The sequence below is a fragment of the Crassostrea angulata genome, chromosome 2 (genome assembly GCF_025612915.1).
Source record: "Crassostrea angulata isolate pt1a10 chromosome 2, ASM2561291v2, whole genome shotgun sequence".
In the NCBI taxonomy this organism is placed as follows: Eukaryota; Metazoa; Mollusca; class Bivalvia; order Ostreida; family Ostreidae; genus Magallana; species Magallana angulata.
In genome coordinates, this window is record NC_069112.1 from 57,737,447 (window position 1) to 57,757,435 (window position 19,989).

Below are 19,989 nucleotides of genomic sequence, written 5' to 3' on the forward strand. Positions count from 1 at the left end.
TTTTGTTTATTATTTTTTAACCAGAAGAAAAGATAGCCTGTTCGTCTTAATATTCATCGTACTTCCAAATTACTTGTTTATGTGAATATCGTGTTCAAATGTCCTTTTTTGTGTCTTTTTGAAGTTTTGAGAGAATATAACCGAATGTAATTTATGGTAATTTAATCTCTAAATAACTGCTTAAATATATATGTACAAAATGACACACCATGCCAGAAATACCCCCTACAAAACACAACTTATGTACAGAAGGAAGACCATGATCACGATATCGATACAGCCTTGTACACGGATATATATGTAAAATATATTCTCTTTTTGAAGAGTTCATTTGGTTGCATAACTTGATGGGAACATTGGTAAGATTCTTTTCTGGTAAAACTTTGATTTAATTCAAAATAAAAACAAATTTCAATCACTGATCAGAATTTCAATTTATATTATGAATCTATTTACGTAGTTTTATTCCTTGTAACTACATTTTACATGTATATAATATAAAACTTTCATACTTAATTACAAGCTAAGCTGATGTCGCTAAGGTATATGTACATGTATGAATTTTAATTATTACAAATTCAACCAAAAATAAAGTTTTATATGATGATTTTAAAAGCGGTATAAATACGATATTCATATCCATTTTAAGCTGGTACACGCGAATTTTTACATTTACCAGTGTCTTTGCCTTTGATAACACTACGTATCGAATTTGTACTATATAACCCATAATACAAATGACGCCAAATTGAGGCGCCAGCGGGGTTTGCTTATTTATATTTATATATTTAATCATACGATGGCTTAAAATTAAATAAATATAAGTAATCAGGAATCATTCTTTGAATATTATTAGGTGATAATTTCGGTCGGGGCGTGATCAAATCTATCATAAAACCCTTTGGGCTTTTTTGGATTTGATTACGCCCCGACCGAAATTATCACCTCATAATACTCAAAGAATGATTCCTCATTCCTTATTTAAACCATACAATGTCAAGTTACATTTAAGGTGTGTTTTACAATTAATTAGCCTTATGAGATATGAGCTTAATATACTTTATACTTTTTTTTTTGCGATTTTAGGATAATATGATTTGGCTAGTCATATTCATCAAACATTTTTGGACTGTGCATACATATGGTGAGTAAATGAATTAAAAAGTATTTATTCTTAGTATTCATCTACTAACATATCTACCAATATCCATGCAGTGATACTTAGTTTAAACAATGTTTTTGAGTTTATCCATAGCAGGTAAAAATAATTGACAAAGTTTACAATAAGTTGGGGGAACAAGCCAAAAGGCTCATATTAATCTATCTCTTAGGTAAGAGAAATAAAAGAAATGCAAATTATATTTGCAAAAAAACCCAAGAAAGCTTATATAAAAACCACATGCAAAATTATAATAAAATGGGAACAAAATACAGTTTGATGTTAATTATTGGAGAGTTGTAATTACGTATGCCATTTAACAGTACGCTAATCCTACGCTAATCTACATGTAAAACTAAAGAAAACAGTACAATATGTAATGAATAAATAGTACTACTTTAAAAAATATGTGAATCATCTATATATTGAAATATGCTAAATGGTTTTACATGGTTTACATTTAAAGAAAGGATCATTAAGTAGGAATCAGTAATCTTTTATATAGCAAAATTTCAAATAAATGACACTTTTTAAAACATACAGTTTTTGAATTGCGTGACGTTTCCAACAATAATTTTCAATAAAAAGGATGTCTGTTACTTTTTTTTAAATGGACTGGATCGTTGTCGCCATTTTTATGCGATATTTATTAATCTCCTTGCGAAAAAGAGTTTTCTATAAAAATATCAAAAATGGGTGAAATTTCAAAGTTTAATTATATGATGTGTATCTTTTCCAAAGAATATTATATGGCTAAAAAATATCTAACTTTTTCAAAGTAGATCTGAAGGGTAATTTTTTGAAAGCGTACCTTAGAGTTTTTGGAAAATTGAACGTACCAAGTGCATTCAATCTAGGCTCTTTAATTATAGATCGCATATCTTCTATTGTGAATAATTGTCATTTGACATTGAATGTGCTCCAATTTCAGAACTATTTGGCCCTCATTAAATAAATATCATTTTTTTAGTGAATAACAATGGAAGATCCATTGATCTGAGAATATGAGGAATACGACGAAACACAATGCAAATAGACTTATTTTTTTTAAAATCAGTTGATTAACAGGCACAATCATTTTACAAACACAATTTCAAAACAATGTATTAAATACATTTGAGATACGCTGACTTACTGACACAAAATGAATACCACTTATATTCATATGTAGAGAGAAAACTTGGCATGGTAATCGTAATTTGGAAACATATATAAACTGAAGTATTATTTGATACTGACTAAGTCGGACGTTTAAATTTACATTTAAAAAAGACGGAAGCGCACTGTTTTTAACATGCAAGTGTGTATATGAATACTTTGGGTTTTGTTTAGTATAGTAACTGGCTTGTACAGGGAAATATACACTTTTTTAATATTCACAAGCTTTTATCAGTTTTCGGAAATTGCTACTGCTTGAACAGGAATGTATTTCCTGGTAAAAAAAAATAGCTATTTATAAAAATGTTCTTTTTCAATATTCATTTCCGTATTTCACAAATTTACCGACGATTCATTTCCCATGTTTTATATTTTAAAGAGAAGTGAAAGCTTTCTAGTACAATGAATTGTTTTGAAGATATTGTTATCGACACTTTTCTTACCGCATTTAAAATTATATCTTTTTGGGTGCTTCAAACACGGACCAACAACGTGAATTAGTGGATATAAATAACATTTATGATTGTCAAATTTTGACAAATTCTACAGAAAATATAGCTGTGAACAGACCTGCCTGGCAGCGTTATCCCTATCACGGCACACCATGGAACGCAATCTTGGCTGTTGACGGACGCCGGTTAGATTTGTCCGCCAGAGGAGGACAGTGTGCGATATCAGCAAATAGTAGACCAATAGCAGAATGGAGGGTAGATCTGGGAGAAATTCGAAACTTGCATCACGTTTTTATACAATATAGGACGGAAAATGTCGCTTGGGGTATTTATTGATTTTCTTTGAGAGAGTAAAGCCTGTTTACTGTAAATTATATATCTGGTGAGTTTTTATGTTCAACGTATCTTTTTGTTGAGTCAGAATACATGTACTACAGTATGTTGTCATTTGGTTAACTAAAATGTGACTGAAATATAACTTAATGGCATAGTTATGTTATTTAGAGAACTTTTGCAGACCTGCACATTATTAGCTATTTAGGTACAATCAAGGGTGTACGGGAATTTACTCCGGGTTGCATTCCATACACATTGAGGCCGAAGGGTGTTTTGAATACAACCCGGGGTAAATCCACGTATACCCATGATTAGACCTGGATGACGAATTTATTTCCCATGTAAACCAAATAGATTTGTTTCCCATGTCCAATCAAGAAGTTATTACACTTTCAAGATATACCATGTAAGCGTTGATGCATTGTGAAGTCACATTTAATGCATTCTGACGTCACGCTATTTATCTCCAGCTCAAGTCAGGTGAACGGAAATATACATCCGACTTATAGTCAATAAAATGTACCTGTGCTATCTATACAGCAATTATATGATGCTTACAAATGATAGCGAAAAAAATATTGATATTCATAATGTGTAAAAATGCGTTCGTTTATAACCCACGTATTGTAACCATACGATTGAGGGATTTACATAAGTCGATCGTAGTTTGAACAATTAAAATGTCACACTACTTCAGATAGTGTACTATCTTTACTTTGAACAATACAGTTTTACAATTTTTCAAAATGCTGTCATAGAAATGGTTGCATGGTGGTAAGAAAAAATTAATGTGATGAAACCGGTACTCTTTTATAACACTTGTATCATTACATGACAACTGGTTATTATAACATATCTTTTCCCTTGGTAGTTTTTTTGACATAAATAATGATAAAGTAAAAGATCAAAAGACAAAGAAAGTTGTTTTTTTTCAATTCGTGTTTACACGTCCACAAACACTTCTTGAATTCAGGGTCTTGAGTTTGTATTTTTTGAAAGACAACCTTACACAAATATACTAGATATGTAACTATACTACACTAAAAGTAAGTTCTTTGTCATGACCTAACAGATGAAAACAACACCCTTACGAGTAGATTCTTGGGATTTTCAATCTACGTATCGAAAACCACCCACAGAAAGGACTGGAAACTGTGTTTCAAGGACAACAACTATACCAGAGCCACAATACCCAACCCTCTCAGTGTAACATGCCTTATGCACGGGAGATATGTCATATACTACAACAACAGAACTCATCGTCCCTTCCCTGCTGGATATTCCACTTACGCCTTTAACGAACTGTGTGAGGTTGAAGTTTATGGTAAGATTTAAAGAATCACACGGAAAAATACAAAGCAGATTTAGAATTTTTTAAAAGGTGCACCTTAAAGGTTTTTATTGCATAGTTATATGGAGCGTGAACTTTTGGAGAAGTGTCAAAGCTAGTGTTGCATTGTGTGAATCTTTGGAAATTTTTCGAATGAATTCGTTTTTAAGAATAATTGTTAGCTTTTCTTTTACTCTGTAACAGACCCTATTTTACGACATGTTTATTATTATTTTGAAACATGGATTTTGATTTTATTTGAACTTCGTAAAATCATCGTTATACAGTGCTGCTATCCTGAAAGTTGACAAGGATAGGATGCAGGATGCACGATACATGATAGAAATATAAAAGTTATATTCTATCATATCCTACCCTATCCTATCCTATCCTGCATCCTGTAGCCAATCGGATTCGAGTATAAATTTTAGAGTTATTTTGCGAAACGAAAATTGGCTTAACAATGTATTTTTAATGTCAATTAAATACGTTTTACAAGTTAAACTATTTAAAGTAGTCCGAGTATTGCACTACGTCATAATACGGATTTTACAATATTGGTTCGACTTTTACAAAGCGTTTTAGATACCCAGTATTGATTTTGCTCTACATCGCGGTTGTAAACAGTGGCAATAATCAGCAATTAGAACGGTAATAGATGTATTCTATGAGAGATAGAAATTATTAATGTTGAGAAACTCGATTCTGTTAAAGTAAAATGAAAAACGAAGTTTCTGATTAACCAGGATCTCAGGCATGCTTATATCTTCTTTGTTTTGATGCCACCCCCCCCCCCGGAAATTTTATTTTTCTTTTACTAAAACTGGTTTAAATTTAGAGACAGAAGCTGTTTTGAATTTAATCTATCGTCAATTAATTAATGTTTAAATGATATCTAACATTGTTGACAGAAAACTGTGGCAAAATGTGATTTTTACGGATTTTTTCGCCAGGGTCTACTTGGTTTAGAGTTTATAGCGTAAAAAGTAATCCGTCAACATATATTTTTTTTTATCAAATCTTTTCTCTAAGATGTCAATCTATAAAATAAACACCATGAATTTAAGTTTGAGTTCATAAAATAGTTAAAAAATTACCAAACGCGATACTAGCATTGCATTTTTTGTATTCTATTTTGATACATCAGGTCCATAAAGCGTACTTACTTACAAACATTTGCGCAAAATTATTGATGAGATTTAGCTTAAATAAATATTTATACTCTATTTTGGATGTTCAGATCTAATTTTCCCAAAATTGGTAATTATTTTTAGGAAAAACGGACGTCTGGCAAATTTCATAATTGTCAATAATTTTCGCAAGGGGGTACACCCGTATGAGAGGTGATAACAAACAAACTAGCATGTAAACATGCATATTTTCTTTTGTATATGTATTGCTAGAATGTATATTTATCATTTAAAGCTAAGCTTTTAATGATTGAGCCCATTTAGTGCCGAGTATAGGACTACCTTAAGAATAATTATTTTATCAAGAACGCGGTGCATAACATTGATGCGCGCTAACATGTCGGCGCTACATCTTTGTCAATTCGTACGCAAGTACGGAGTTACTGCGAGAATTCGATGCAACATTTGACAACGTCAGAAATAGACTTCTGTATTAACTTCCGTTAAAGTCTGCAAAGTAATAAAAGCTTGAATTCATAAACGACCAATTCGGCATTTTAAAAAATAAACAAGTAAACAAGAAACAGAAGCTGCTTCACGTTTCATATAATTTCTTCGATGCCCAATAACTGGGACGCATATTTCTGTCCGATATTAACCTAGATATATCGAATTAATAAATGTTAGCTAGCTATAAATGCTTAAAAATAACTCCGAGTGGTTTAACTATAAACGATATAAACTTCCTAAACGAAATACTTATTTCCAGATCGTGTTTGCATTTATCGCCGAACGAATCACTCGAAAAATGATAATTACGCTCAGTTATATGTGATAACAAAATAATTTGATGAAAAAAAATGTGACTAAACAGTTCCTAAATAAGTGCATCGAAGTTATTTATCTGTTTTTTATGCATAAATACAATAAGATAAAAAATCGAATCACTTATCTGTTTGTTTACGTTATTGTGTCTATCCCGCATACGATTTAATTTTACCGTAGCACAGGTAAGTAAGTTATCCCGCTCGAAGAATATTCGGTTTTAAGATTTAATTATTCAATTTGAGTACTACATGAATTGATAAAATCATTTAACTCTTAAATTTCGTTTCATTTAACTTGAATTTCTATATTTTGAAGGTATTGGATAGGATAGGATAAGATAGAGCTTATTTGCAGGATCGCAGGCAGGATACAGGATATAGGATAGGATAAATAGTTTTGTCAACTTTCACGATAGAAGTACTGTATAAAATCATCGTTAACAACCAACCATAAGAGTTTAAGATGGTTGTTGTACTAACCATGAACAGATCTTTGTATAAAGATATAAGCGGTCATTAACTTTCGAAGTTTAAATATGAAAGTTGTCTTTTCTTTATGGCTAAAAATTGTACCTGAAATTTGTAAGAAGATAGAATAGGTAATTCGTTGACAACTTCAATTTCTTTAAAAAACATTTTGATTGTCTAAAATTGTGTATTAAATTCAATGACATATGTTTAAAAATGTTCTGATGAAATGTTCTCGTCCACGATCATTGTCATACTTTTGAAGTACATGCACAGAGAAGGTATCATTTTATTCCAACTCGGAAATGCTTAAAATTTAGTTCAGATAAAACACACAAAGTTTTAACTCCTTTAAAAAAATCTAAACGTTAACATATTATATATCATCATGATGTAATGAAAATTATATAATATAATATAATGAAATATAACATAAGATAAGAAATATAATAATTGTACTATTAAGACCATTAATATTTAGGAATCTTCAGATTTTAGTATGAAAATCAAAAAATATAACCATTAAGTCGGTCTAATACCTTGAGTTATTTGTTTTGTTTTTGTTTTTTATAGGTTGTCTGAAAGAAGGGTATTACGGAGAGAACTGTTCCACACTCTGCCCAGAAAACTGTGAAAATGGAGATTGTGACATTGTGGATGGGACCTGCATTAGCTGTGTTCCGGGATATAGAGGATCTATGTGTAACAAAGGTAAACACTACATTTTTTTATGATAAATGTTCATGTAAGCCTTCGAAGCCCCGTAAATGAAATATGATACGATGTGATATTGTCATTTTTTAAGTGATAAGAACTGTATATATTTGTTTCATCACTGTCTCCTTAATGTACATCCAGTTTCAAATTTTTGTCAATGATTCCAGAAATGATACTATGAAATATTGTGTCCGATAAAGCTCGGATGTTTAACTCACCTGAGCTGAAAGCAAAAGTGGGCTACTCTGATCACATTTTGTCTGTAGTCTGTCCGTCCGTCTATCAGTCCGTCCGTCCGTTTTCACATTTTCAACATCTTCTCCAGAACCGCTAGGCTAATTTCAAACTTGGCACAATGCTCACATGCGCAAAGGAGATTCAAAGTAAAAATTAAGAACCACACCCTTTTACAAGGGGAGATAATTAGGAATTATTGAAATTTTTTTAAGAAATCTTAAAAGAATCTCCTTCTCAAGAACCATTTGGCCAGAAAAGCTAAAACTTGTGTGGGAGCATCCTCAGGTAGAGTAAATTCAAGGTTGTGAAAAACATGACCCCTGGAGAAGGGTTGGGCCACGATGGCGGGGGGGGGGGGGTCGAATTTCAAATAGGAATATATAGAGTAAATCTTTAAAAATCTTCTTCTCAAGAACCATTTGGCCAGGAAAACTGAAACTTGTGTGAAAGCATCCTCAGATAGAGAAGATTCAAAGTTGTGAAAATCATGACCCCCGAGGGTAGTGTGGGGCCACAATGAGGTGTCGAATTTTACATAGGTATATATAGAGTAAATCTTTAAAAATCTTCCTCTCAAGAACCATTTAGCCAGGAAAACTGAAACTTGTGTGGAAGCATTCTTGGGTAGTGTAGATTCAAAATTGTGTAAATCATGACCCCCAGGGGTAGGGTGAGGCCACAATGGGGTGTCAAATTTCACACAGGAATATATAGAGTAATTGTTTAAAAATCTTCTTCTCAAGAACCATTTGGTCAGAAAAGCTGTTACTTATGTGGAAGCATCCTCAGGAAGGGTAGATTCAAAGTTGTGAATATCATGACCCTCAGGGGTAGGATGGGGCAACAATGGGGGGTGTCGGATTTTACAAAGGAATATATAGAGTAAATCTTTGAAAACCTTCTTCTCAGAAAGCAATCAGCCACGGAAGCTGAAACTTATGTGGAAGCATTCTCAGTTATTGTAGATTCAAAGTTGTGAAAATCATGACTCCTGGGGGTATGAATGGGCCACAATAGGGGGTCAAATTTTTACATAGGAGTATATAGTGAACAGTCTTTTAAAATCTTCTTCTCAGAAACTAATCAACCAGAAAAGCTGTTACTTGTGTGGAAGCATTGTTAGGTTGTGTAGATTCAAGGTTAATCAAATCATAATCCCCGAGGTTAGGATGCGGCCAAAACGGGGAAGGGGGCAAATTTTCACATACAGTCAGTTCAAGCATATCTTTTACAACATAAACCATAGCATAGCATAGCATTGAAAACTCATAGCATAGCATTGAAATCTCATAGCATAGCATTGGAATTTCATACCATAGCATACAATCTCATAGAATCGCATTCGTCATATCATACCATAGCATACCATAGCATAGCATACAACGGTATTTTAACTCGGTTTTAAACGTTTCTATTTGAAAAAAAACTAATGTTTACATGATAGATTTATGGTAAACTTTGGCTTCTTATTATTTTACTTCGAAATGTGTGGAACTCTTCTGTGTATGGAGGTGTTTTTGATCAAATCTCATAGCATACCATAGCATAGCATAGCATACAATATCATTAAGCCCTTCATTTCAATTTCTCATAGCATAGCATACAAATCTCATAGCATACCAAACAAATCTCATCATTAAAATCGCTTACCATAGCATAGCATTAAATTGTAAAATATATGCATGAAATGACTGTACGAATCTCTGAAGAAAAATCTTAAAATCTTCTAAAAAAACATTTTCCTAGAACAGCTGTAACTGAAGTGAAAGCAACTTCAGATAGTGTGGAATCAAATTCATAAAAATCTAAGTTTTGAGGAGTAGGTTCGGGCCACATTGGGGATCTGGTTGTACAAAGGAAAGCATTTTAAGTATTCACAAAATCTGAAATGTTATCATGTATGGTTTTACCGATATGCAAGCATTTTGACATATTGCTGATTCTTTAAAATTGCTAAGACTTTAGCCCCTGGACGATTCTTGGGCCTCACAAGGGGTTGGGAATGTGTTGTAGGTTTATATCCCGTTGATGAAAAATTGTTTAGGATCTTTTTAAGAACTGCAATGCTCAACATTATATGACTATAAAATCATCTGGGACTGGATAATAAACACAAGAATATGGTGGTGGGATGGACATTTATTTATACAGGATCTACATGTAATATACCACATTGTCCAATTATTTTTATTATGAATCCATTAAGCGGATTTTATCATGTCTGTTGTTGCTCGGGTGAGCGATTTGGCCCATGAACCTTTGCTTTGAAGTTAGTAAACGAAGTTTGAAATTGCATTTCTTTTACATGTAATGTCAGTTTGCAACAACAACACGTATGGTCCTAATTGCTCTAGGACATGTGGACATTGTCTCTACCTGAACGGAGAAAAATGTAACCACGTGACGGGTCAGTGTCCTCGTGGATGTGCTTCCGGCTTTCAAGGAGACCTTTGCGTTGAATGTACGTTCATTTCATAAATTCAATTTATGTTAACTTATTCAGTATCCTTTGCGCATGCGTAACATTTTATCTACAAACCATGTGAAAAACTGTGAATATCTACCTGTAAATGTTATTAGCGTATTTCAAATTTTATTCAGCAAGAGATGAATTTAAGAACAAGAAAACGGTTGCATGGCCAACGTATAATGGTATGATTATTTAACAGCATTCATGTAATATAAAATGTAATACCAATATTCCAGCTCCATTATTTCTAACTAGGATATGCTTAAAATTTAGTTCACTTAAAACACACAAAGTTTTAAATCCTTTAAAAAAATCTAAACGTTAACATATTATATATCATCATGATGTAATGAAAATAATATAATATAATATAATGAAATATAATATAAGATAATAAATATAATAATTGTACTATTAAGACCATTTATATATAGGAATCATCAGTTTTTAGTATGAAAATCAAAACCATAACCATTAAGTCGGTCTAATACCTTGAGTTATTTGTTTTGTTTTTGTTTTTTATAGATTGTCTGAAAGTAGGGTATTACGGAGAAAACTGTTCAACACCCTGCCCAGAAAATTGTGAAAATGGAGATTGTGACATTGTGGATGGGACCTGCATTAGCTGTGTTCCGGGATATAGAGGATCTATGTGTAACAAAGGTAAACACTACATTTTTTATAATGATAATGGTTCATGTAAGCCTTCGAAGCCTTGTAAATAAAATATGATACGATGTGATATTGTCATTTTTTAAGTCATAAGAGTTTCAAATTTGTGTCAATGATTCCAGAAATGATACAATGAGATTTTGTGTCCGATAAAGCTTGGATGGTTAGCTCACCTGAGCTGAGAGCTCAAGTGAGCTTTTCTGATCATATTTTGTCTGTCGTCCGTCTGTCCGGTTGTCAGTCCGTCCGTCCGTCCGTCTGTCAGTCCGTCCGTCCGACCGTCTGTCGTAAACTTTTCACACTTTTAACATCTTCTTCAGAACTGCTAGGCTAATTTCAACCAAACTTGGCACAACGCACCCTTGGGCAAAGGAGATTCGAAGTAAAAATTAAGAACCACAACCTTTTACAAGGGGAGATATTTAGGAATTATTGAATTTTTTTAAGAAATCTTAAAAAATCTCCTCCTCAGGAACCTTTTTGCCAGAAAAGCTGAAACTTGTGTGGGAGCATCCTCAGGTAGAGTAATGTCAAGGTTGTGAAAAGCATGACCCTTGGGGGTAGGGTGGAACCACAATGGGGGGTCGAATTTTACATAGGAATATATCAAGTAAATTTTTAAAAATCTTCTTCTCAAGAACCATTTGGTCAGAAAAGCTGAAACTTATGAGGAAGCATCCTCAGGAAGGGTAGATTCAAAATTGTGAAAAGCATGACCCCCAGGGGAAGGGTGGGGCAACAACGGGGTGGGGGGGGTCGGATTTTACATAGGAATATAGAGAGAAAATGTTTGAAAACTTTCTTCTCAGAAACCAATCAGCCACGGAAGCTGTTACGTGTGTGGAAGCATTCTCAGTTATTGTAGATTCAAAGTTGTGAAAATCATGACTGCTGGGGGTATGAATGGGCCACAATAGGGGGTCAAATTTTTACATAGGAGTATATAGTGAACAGTCTTTCAAAATCTTCTTCTCAGAAACTAATCAACCAGGAAAGCTGTTACTTGTGTGGAAGCATTGTCAGGTTGTGTAGATTCAAGTTTCTTCAAATCATGATACCCGGGGGTAGGATGGGGTCACAAAGGGGCAAATTTCTACGTATGAATATCTGAAGAAAAATCTTAAAATCTTCAAAAAAAAAACTATTTGCCTAGAACAGCTGTAACTTAAGTGAAAGCAACTTCAGATAGTGTTGATTCAAATTCGTAAAAATCAAAATTTTGAGGAGTAGGTTGGGGCCACATTGGATTTTATCATGCTTAATGTTGCTCAGGTTAGCGATGTTCCCCATGAGCCTTCTGTTTGAAGTTAGTAAACGAGGCTTGAAATTACATTTTTTTTTTACATGTAATGTCAGTTTGCAACAGCAACACGTATGGTCCTAATTGCTCTAGGACATGTGGACATTGTCTCTACCTGTATGGAGAAAAATGTAACCACGTGACCGGTCAGTGTCCTCGTGGATGTGCTTCCGGCTTTCAAGGAGACATTTGTGTTGAATGTACGTCCATTTCATAAATTTGATTTATGTTAACTTATTCAGTATCCCTTGCACATGCGTGACATTTTATCTCCAAACCATGTGAGAAACTATGAATATCTACCTGTAAATGTTATTAGCGTATTTCATTTTTTTATTCAGCAAGAGATGAATTTAAGAACAAGACAACGGTTGCATGGCCAACGTATAATGGTATGATTATTTAACAGCATACATGTACTATAGAATGTAATAACTATATTCCAACTCGGAAAGTTAATCCATTTGCTCAATTTGTTTTAGTTTTGTTCATATGAAATCAAATCAAAATGTAACATCATTGCGTTGATTAAAGTTTGCTAGCTCGAAATTACATTTTTATGTATAAATATTTATATATATAAACATGTATTAATATACATATTCTAAGACAACCAGTTAGATACTTTTAAATGTCTTCTCACTGAAAACTTATTCATTTATTTGTAGCATTAATATAAAAAATTAAGGAATTATACAAGATGTCTGTACGCTAATAATTGAAGTTTTTGAAGTTTTTGTATATTTGTTTACTTTTGTGATTGATAATGATAAAAAAATGAATTCACATTGTATTTTAAAAAGCATTCAGGGCATTATCTAAAACACCGTAAGGTTATCATTAATTTTACAAGAGTATTTAAATATTGATTAGGAACGAGAAATTTGTTATTGATACGAACAACCGAAAAGAAATAACTATTACATATGGTAAAAAAAAACATGTATACATAATACGTGTAATATATAACATAACCCAATATTGAATTCTAAAATATGTGTACTAGTTCCTCGTAACTTAGCCAGGAACTAATCAGTAAAAACAATTTAATCTTAAAATGTCAATAAAAAAAATTGCAAATTAACAAACAAATACACAAAAACAATTTGAATAAGACGAACAAAAAATAGGAAATATCGTTAAGGAAGGAGTCTTTTCATTATCAAACATACTTCTTATAATAAGAAATACATGAAATTTTGACACAGTCAAACGGATCATATTACTTAATGATTCTATCAGTTTAATTAAATTTGACCTTTTTGTTTTCGGATAAAGGTCAGGTCAAGGTCACTACCTTTTTCCTCAACGTAAAGAGTGATAAAAAAAGTGTAGCTCTTTATAGTTCTGTAGACATTTGTTTAAGATTTGAAGATTCAAATCTTCAATGAAATCATAGACCATGAGAGTGTCTATCAGCTTATACTACTATATTGGAATAAATATTTATATTAAAATTGATATTGCTTAGCCGGCATTTCCTCTAATATTCTTAAATTTTGACGAAATTTTGATTATTTTGTTTATGCTTCCAATAATAAAATATTTCTAATTTTTATGTATTATGAAGACTTTATATAAAGATATAAATTGACAGAAAAGCTAATATATTGACCGTTTCATAAGAGAGAAAAACTGATTTTAGTGATTTTTTCACAAAAATCAATGTATAGATTGGGCGCTTTAAAAAGCTTATAAAAATGTTATTTGATAGGCAAATCATATTTTAAAAACATATTCTGAAACCCAAGTATCATATTATTAGTTCACATTAGTAAAAAAAAAAATCCAACATTATTGTTATTGTTTTAAAAATGCTAAAACAGACTCATTATATATATAATCTGCAGCAATTCTGAATTGCGCAACATGTGATATTTTCCTACGCCAATATTTCGCCAAAATATAGTCCTTGTTCCATTCTAAACATTGATTACATTTTTCTATGCCAAGTTGTATGTGGTAAAAAAGAAAGAAAAATATACTATTTTAATTTCCTTTCATCTTGATTTAATGAACAATTAATCAAATTTACGTTTGACAAGTCGAAAACCAGAAAAGACTCCTTCCTTAAACCATTTCATATGTACATGCAACTGTATTGATAAGAGAAAATTATATATTATGGTACTTTTTTGCAGCACACGGTCCATCCGTTTCGCAATCTACAGTTCAAGTTCCTGTTTATTCCATCGTCACCGTTGTCGTATTATTTTCAGGCAGTGCTATTCTAAACCTGATTTTCATGTAGGTTATATACTTAATCGGATCTTGTTTTACTTACGGAGGCTCGTTGGCCAACGTTTCAACCTTCAGATCTAGAAAACACTTTCAGATATTATTTGTTGAGCAATAGACTGTTATTCAAAAAAGAAAAAAAATCCATAAAATTTTATTTTGAATTTGGATACTTTCCCAAATGTTTATATAGAGATCTTCTTACATTAGATATCAATACAGTTTAAACATGGTCACTATCTTAGAGATCCCTCTTAATAGTGTTCCTGTTTATTTGTAACATTTGGAAATACCGTATGTCAATATTACAAGTATTACTTACCTTTCAGATCCAGAAAGGCCATTTTAAGATGTCGCAATCGAGACGAAAAGGTGGACGAATCTGTCGAAAAGTCGTATACATATGTCGACAGTATTTATGTTCTAGAAAACGGATGTGCCGCTCACCAAGAACTGGAGCATTTTGACAAAAATGAAAACGATTATATATATACTTATGTAGAATAGAACTGGAATTATACGGAATCTATGCTGCTATTATGAAGACAAGGTGCTTTTAAGAATATTTGTTATGTGACAATTCAAATACACTTGTTAAGAGCAATTGTTCAAAATATATTTTTTTAAAATTTTACTTAGACAAGGCCAAAAGAACGTTTAACTAATTCTGTTATAATGTTAGTCAAAGTGCTGAAAAGCGCTAACCCAGCTTGGCTACAAAGGACATTTACTTTGTGCAGGCTAAGTAAGAAATGAGACATTCATTGAAATTGTTGCACATTTCAAATTTAAATCAATTGAAACTTTTTAAGGCCAGGAGGGTCAATGTGGCGTTGTATATGTACTCATCAATGTTTTCCCTATTCAATTTATGTTTGATTAAGAAAAGAGAGTTTATGTTCTCTCTTTTTTAAATATACATTATGATTTATTATCTACACTATAGTTAATGCAAATTAAGGTTGAACACGACTTGTAAATAGACAATTGCCTTAAACATGGCATACAAAAGCCTTTGATTTAGGTTCACTTGATTTCACACCTGTATCTTGTGTGCAACGTGTAAAAAACATTTGTTTGTCTAATTTTTGCACTTTTATATTGTTGTTATACGTGCATTTTCTTAATAAGTTTATTTCAGTGACCATTATAATTGATGTTTTGAATTGAATTTTCTTGTGCATATGTATTGCATTTAGCTGGTATGTTGTTGCGTCTATTAAATAACTTAATGGCGAGGTAAAATAAACGTCAACACAGGTGAGATCTACAAAAAGTGCGAGCGTTTAGTCAGTTCCTTATATACGTGCTTGGGGAGAGTGGTGAGCACCAAAAACTATGTCTTTTTTACAGGTCGTCTTCAGCACTCAAAGGTGGAAAAACACATCATCACAAAATTGCTGATATTTGATCAAAATGCCTCTTAGTTTATCGACAGCAGCACACAATTAACTCCATATCCGAGTGATTAGAGTGTGAGACGTATGATCCGTACATCCTGAGTTTGAATCCTGTTGGGAATTCTGTTGCTTCATACTGAACTGAATTAATATGTATTCATGGTTTTGTATGATTGGTAGATTTGTGCTGTTTGACATATGTACAGTTTATTTTTCATGATATATCTATATTCTATTATTTTACTGCCATTTTGAGTGACTTTTTTCAGATGTGTTATTCTACTTAAAAAACACTACCTATTTTGTTTTGTTTATGCAGCTACCGGTGCAGGTTAAGGTATTTTGCAACATCGCTAAATGGCTACTAAGCATAGCTAAACCCTCAGCAAGAAAGTTTTGTTTGAATAAAACAGATTTTAAAATCATAAAATCATTAGATTCATAATAGCCCGTGAAGTTATGTGCATAAATTCCTTAAACTGGTTCCCTAACCAGTTATATGATTTATATTTCTGCTAATACGGGGCGGTAATTCGCTCGGGAGAAGAAGTCTAACGACAATAAGCACTGGGTTATACTTAGCGCTTTAAAACGGAAACAAAATTCCATTATTTGCTTTGAATCATATGATTGCTTTATTTCGTTTTTGTTTTTTGTTTTGTTTTTTACTTTTTTGTGTTATATTTTCTTGGTTTTGCTCTTTCCTTTTTTGTTTTGTCTTTGTTTTGGTTTTTTTGTATCTTCAATTAAAAAAGAAAGACGTTTAATTGTTTTGTTTTTTTAAGATATTTGATGAAGACATTGTTTAATATATTTTGAGATTTACAAAATTGGATCCTTAAGAAAATATTTGGATTTAGTATGAAAATACTTCGTTACGATAAACTTTCAATGGCGGCTAAATTATTTGTTAATTTGTGAATATAATGGTACACCGATATTCAGATAAATGATTTTTTTAAAGTCAATACGAAACATCTATTAACCTTTATCTTTGCTTTAATGTACATAAAAATAACATTAAACGTAGAACTTTAAGACAATTTAAAGTACAATCACACTCGAACACCAATATAATCACGAATGTTTGTTGCAGATTGTTTTTTGAAATAAAAAGAAAATAATTAAATAGCTAAGACAATTAATAAGGGGAATACAAAAATAGCATTTGTCGACGAAAGCATTACGGTTTAATTGTTTGTCACGTGATTTTTAGAACCAATAAGATAACTTTAAACAGAAAAAAAAAGTTGTACTTTGCATTATTCTCAATTCAACGTTATCAATTTTGTATTTTGTTTAATGATGTAACTATCATTGATAATTTATCTTACAATAAAACGAGACATTACACTCTCACTCTCTCTCTCTCTCTCTGTTTCTCTCTCTCTCTGTTTCTCTTTCTCTCTCTCTCTCTCTCTCTCTCTCTCTCTCTCTCTCTCTCTCTCTCCAAAGGTAGGACGTGATGATTTCAGATGACCTGACATTGCCTGTTCGTGTTGGAAAGGTCTCAGCACAAATTCTATTTATATACAATTCCTCAAATTGTGTAATATATTTGTTCGTAGTCATTATGTAAGAGTACGCTAAAGTCAAGTTGCGCGGCTGTTCAGGATTTATAAAATACAATTAAAAGGAATAAAATTGTCATTGGAACATTTCCAAGTCAAGGTAAACTTTAAATTTTAAAATTTAACAGAAAACTTTGTGTTGATTTCTTTTTAGTCTAATAAAAAAATGATGATTTTGATAGAAAAACAGCACGGCTAACGCAATACATTAATTAAACCAGTTCTCTTTTATGTTGCACCCCCCCCCCCCCTTCGAAAAAGGAAAACAATAGAAACACTTAAGGGGGGACATGACGTTGCAATGTAAAAGTATTTGTTAATGGGTTTTTTTTTTTTGGCCTTTTTAACAAATTCACTTTATGATGTTTACTACAACGTTAGCATATATTATTTTCATGACTACTTTCCTTACCTTGCAAGGGAGTATTTTTAAAGTAATAGACCCTTTCGCAATAACAGCGGTACTGCTCTCTTGCAATGCAGATTGATATACTCTGCCGAAGTTTTAGTAGGTAAAATTTTTTTTAACAGTTTCAATTTTCTGCAATAATTACTTTGATTGATGGAATTTATTTTGCAAATTATATTCATTAAATTTTAGAACGAAAACAAATTTCAAAATTGTTCACCACATTTTTGCATAGCAATATCATAGTTTTATCAATATATTGCTGAAATCAGCACGTCAAATTTTGAAGCTTTTGAACAACGTTTGACGGCATACAAAAAATTGACAATGGTTCCTTTTCTAAATTTCACATATCAACCTTAGCATGTGTTTTATAACTTATATATTTTCATGGTAACATTCTTGGCATTTAAGAAAAATACTACAATAGGAATCCACCTACCCCTTATTCTGGAATTATGACCTTGTGTGACAAATTATATTTTGAACCATAAACAAGTTATGCATTATTTAGAAAAATCAATTAACATTTAACAGATCATTATCAGAATATATATCTTATCCGCGAAGCAGATTACAAAAAAGCGTAAATTGCTCCAACCCAGGTCATAGGAGTATAACTTGATATTGAGTTCATTCCTTATAATTTAATGTTCTGTAATTTGCTGTACAAATTGGGTCCGTTTTACTTTAATGATAAAATATGTTCAAAAATTCAAACGTAACGTCAAGCGGATTAGTACGTTTATGACGTTGGTACATTGTGACGTGTCTTGTGACGTGCAAACCAGGTTATACAAATTTAACGAAATATTTCTATCCAATCAAATGCCGCGTTACAACCAGAATAAATTATTTTTCACTTTTAGTAAAGTCTAAATTGCCTTATCGACTCTCTGTATCAAGCAACTCTCTGTTCTGTCTAAGACCGCCCAACGTAATTTCCTCTATGAAAACCCTGCATTAAGCGACCCCGGCTTTACGTGAGAAGCGAACGTCCTTTTTTAGTCTCAAACTGCTGTGTAGACCGTTTTAAGCGACTTTTAGCAAATTAAAATGGCGTCCCAAGCTGGGAAACATTTGAAATGTTTCGTTTCCATAACTAATAAGAGTATTTATCACTTAACATGTTAACAGTTATCACCTTTAACCCCATACATAAGGTTTTTCAAGACTCCCGCTATATCTCTAATGACGACTTTTGTCGCACCCTGTATAAACAAACATGGCGGCCCGATAGTAATTGAAACATCAGTTTTTAAGCTGTTTATTGTTATTTGGTCAACGGACGTCTCGGCCAAACTCATCTGGACATGTACATTTTCAAGTTGAATCCACACATACATCGATATTTACAAGAAAGTTGTGTTATTAACACGTGTATAAAGAGGAATATGGGAGGGTGCTTGGTCAAATAAACAACATGGCGGATAACGAGTCCGATGCCATGCATATACGAGTATCATAAACACAGGTTTAGAGTAAGATTAGTAGATATGAAAACTGTGTATAACTACGCATAGTTTATTTTTACTTGGTAAACGAAAATACCATAAAGAAAACATCATAGATTGTTACGTTGCAGAAATGTAGTTAAAATCGTTTTACCTTGCCAGTCATTCAATAATACAAAACAATTAAATCATACTGTCAAAGTCCATTTGTGGGAAACAAAAACATACTGAGTTTACTCATACACTCCCATTTGTTTTTATAATAAGTGATTCTGTACAAAATTAAAACAAAATTAAGATGATGAAATTTTAATTTTGGTCTATCAAAACTTTATAGCTTAAAGATGTATGAATTAACTACATGTGTATTTGATACCAATTATTATAGAGAGGCAAAAGGTAGCTCAAAAGATTTTGAACTTAGACTGCGTTATGTGACTCCCTGTCCTATGTGGGTTTTTAGCTCACCTGAGCTAAAAGCTCAAGTGAGCTATTCTGATCACATTTTGTCCGTCGTCCGTCTGTCCGTCCGTCCGTCCTTCTGATTGTCCGACTATAAACTTTTCACATTTTGAACTTCTCTAAAACCACTGGGTCAATTTCATCCAAATTTGGCACAAAGCATCCCTATAGAAAGGTGATTATGAATTGCAGAAATGAA

At 32.3% G+C, this 19,989-nt stretch overlaps 1 pseudogene; it reads left to right on the forward strand.

Annotated features, from left to right (window-relative positions):
- LOC128174550 (multiple epidermal growth factor-like domains protein 10) overlaps positions 1 to 19,989 on the forward strand; it is a 151,501-nt pseudogene that overhangs the window by 64,292 nt on the left and 67,220 nt on the right.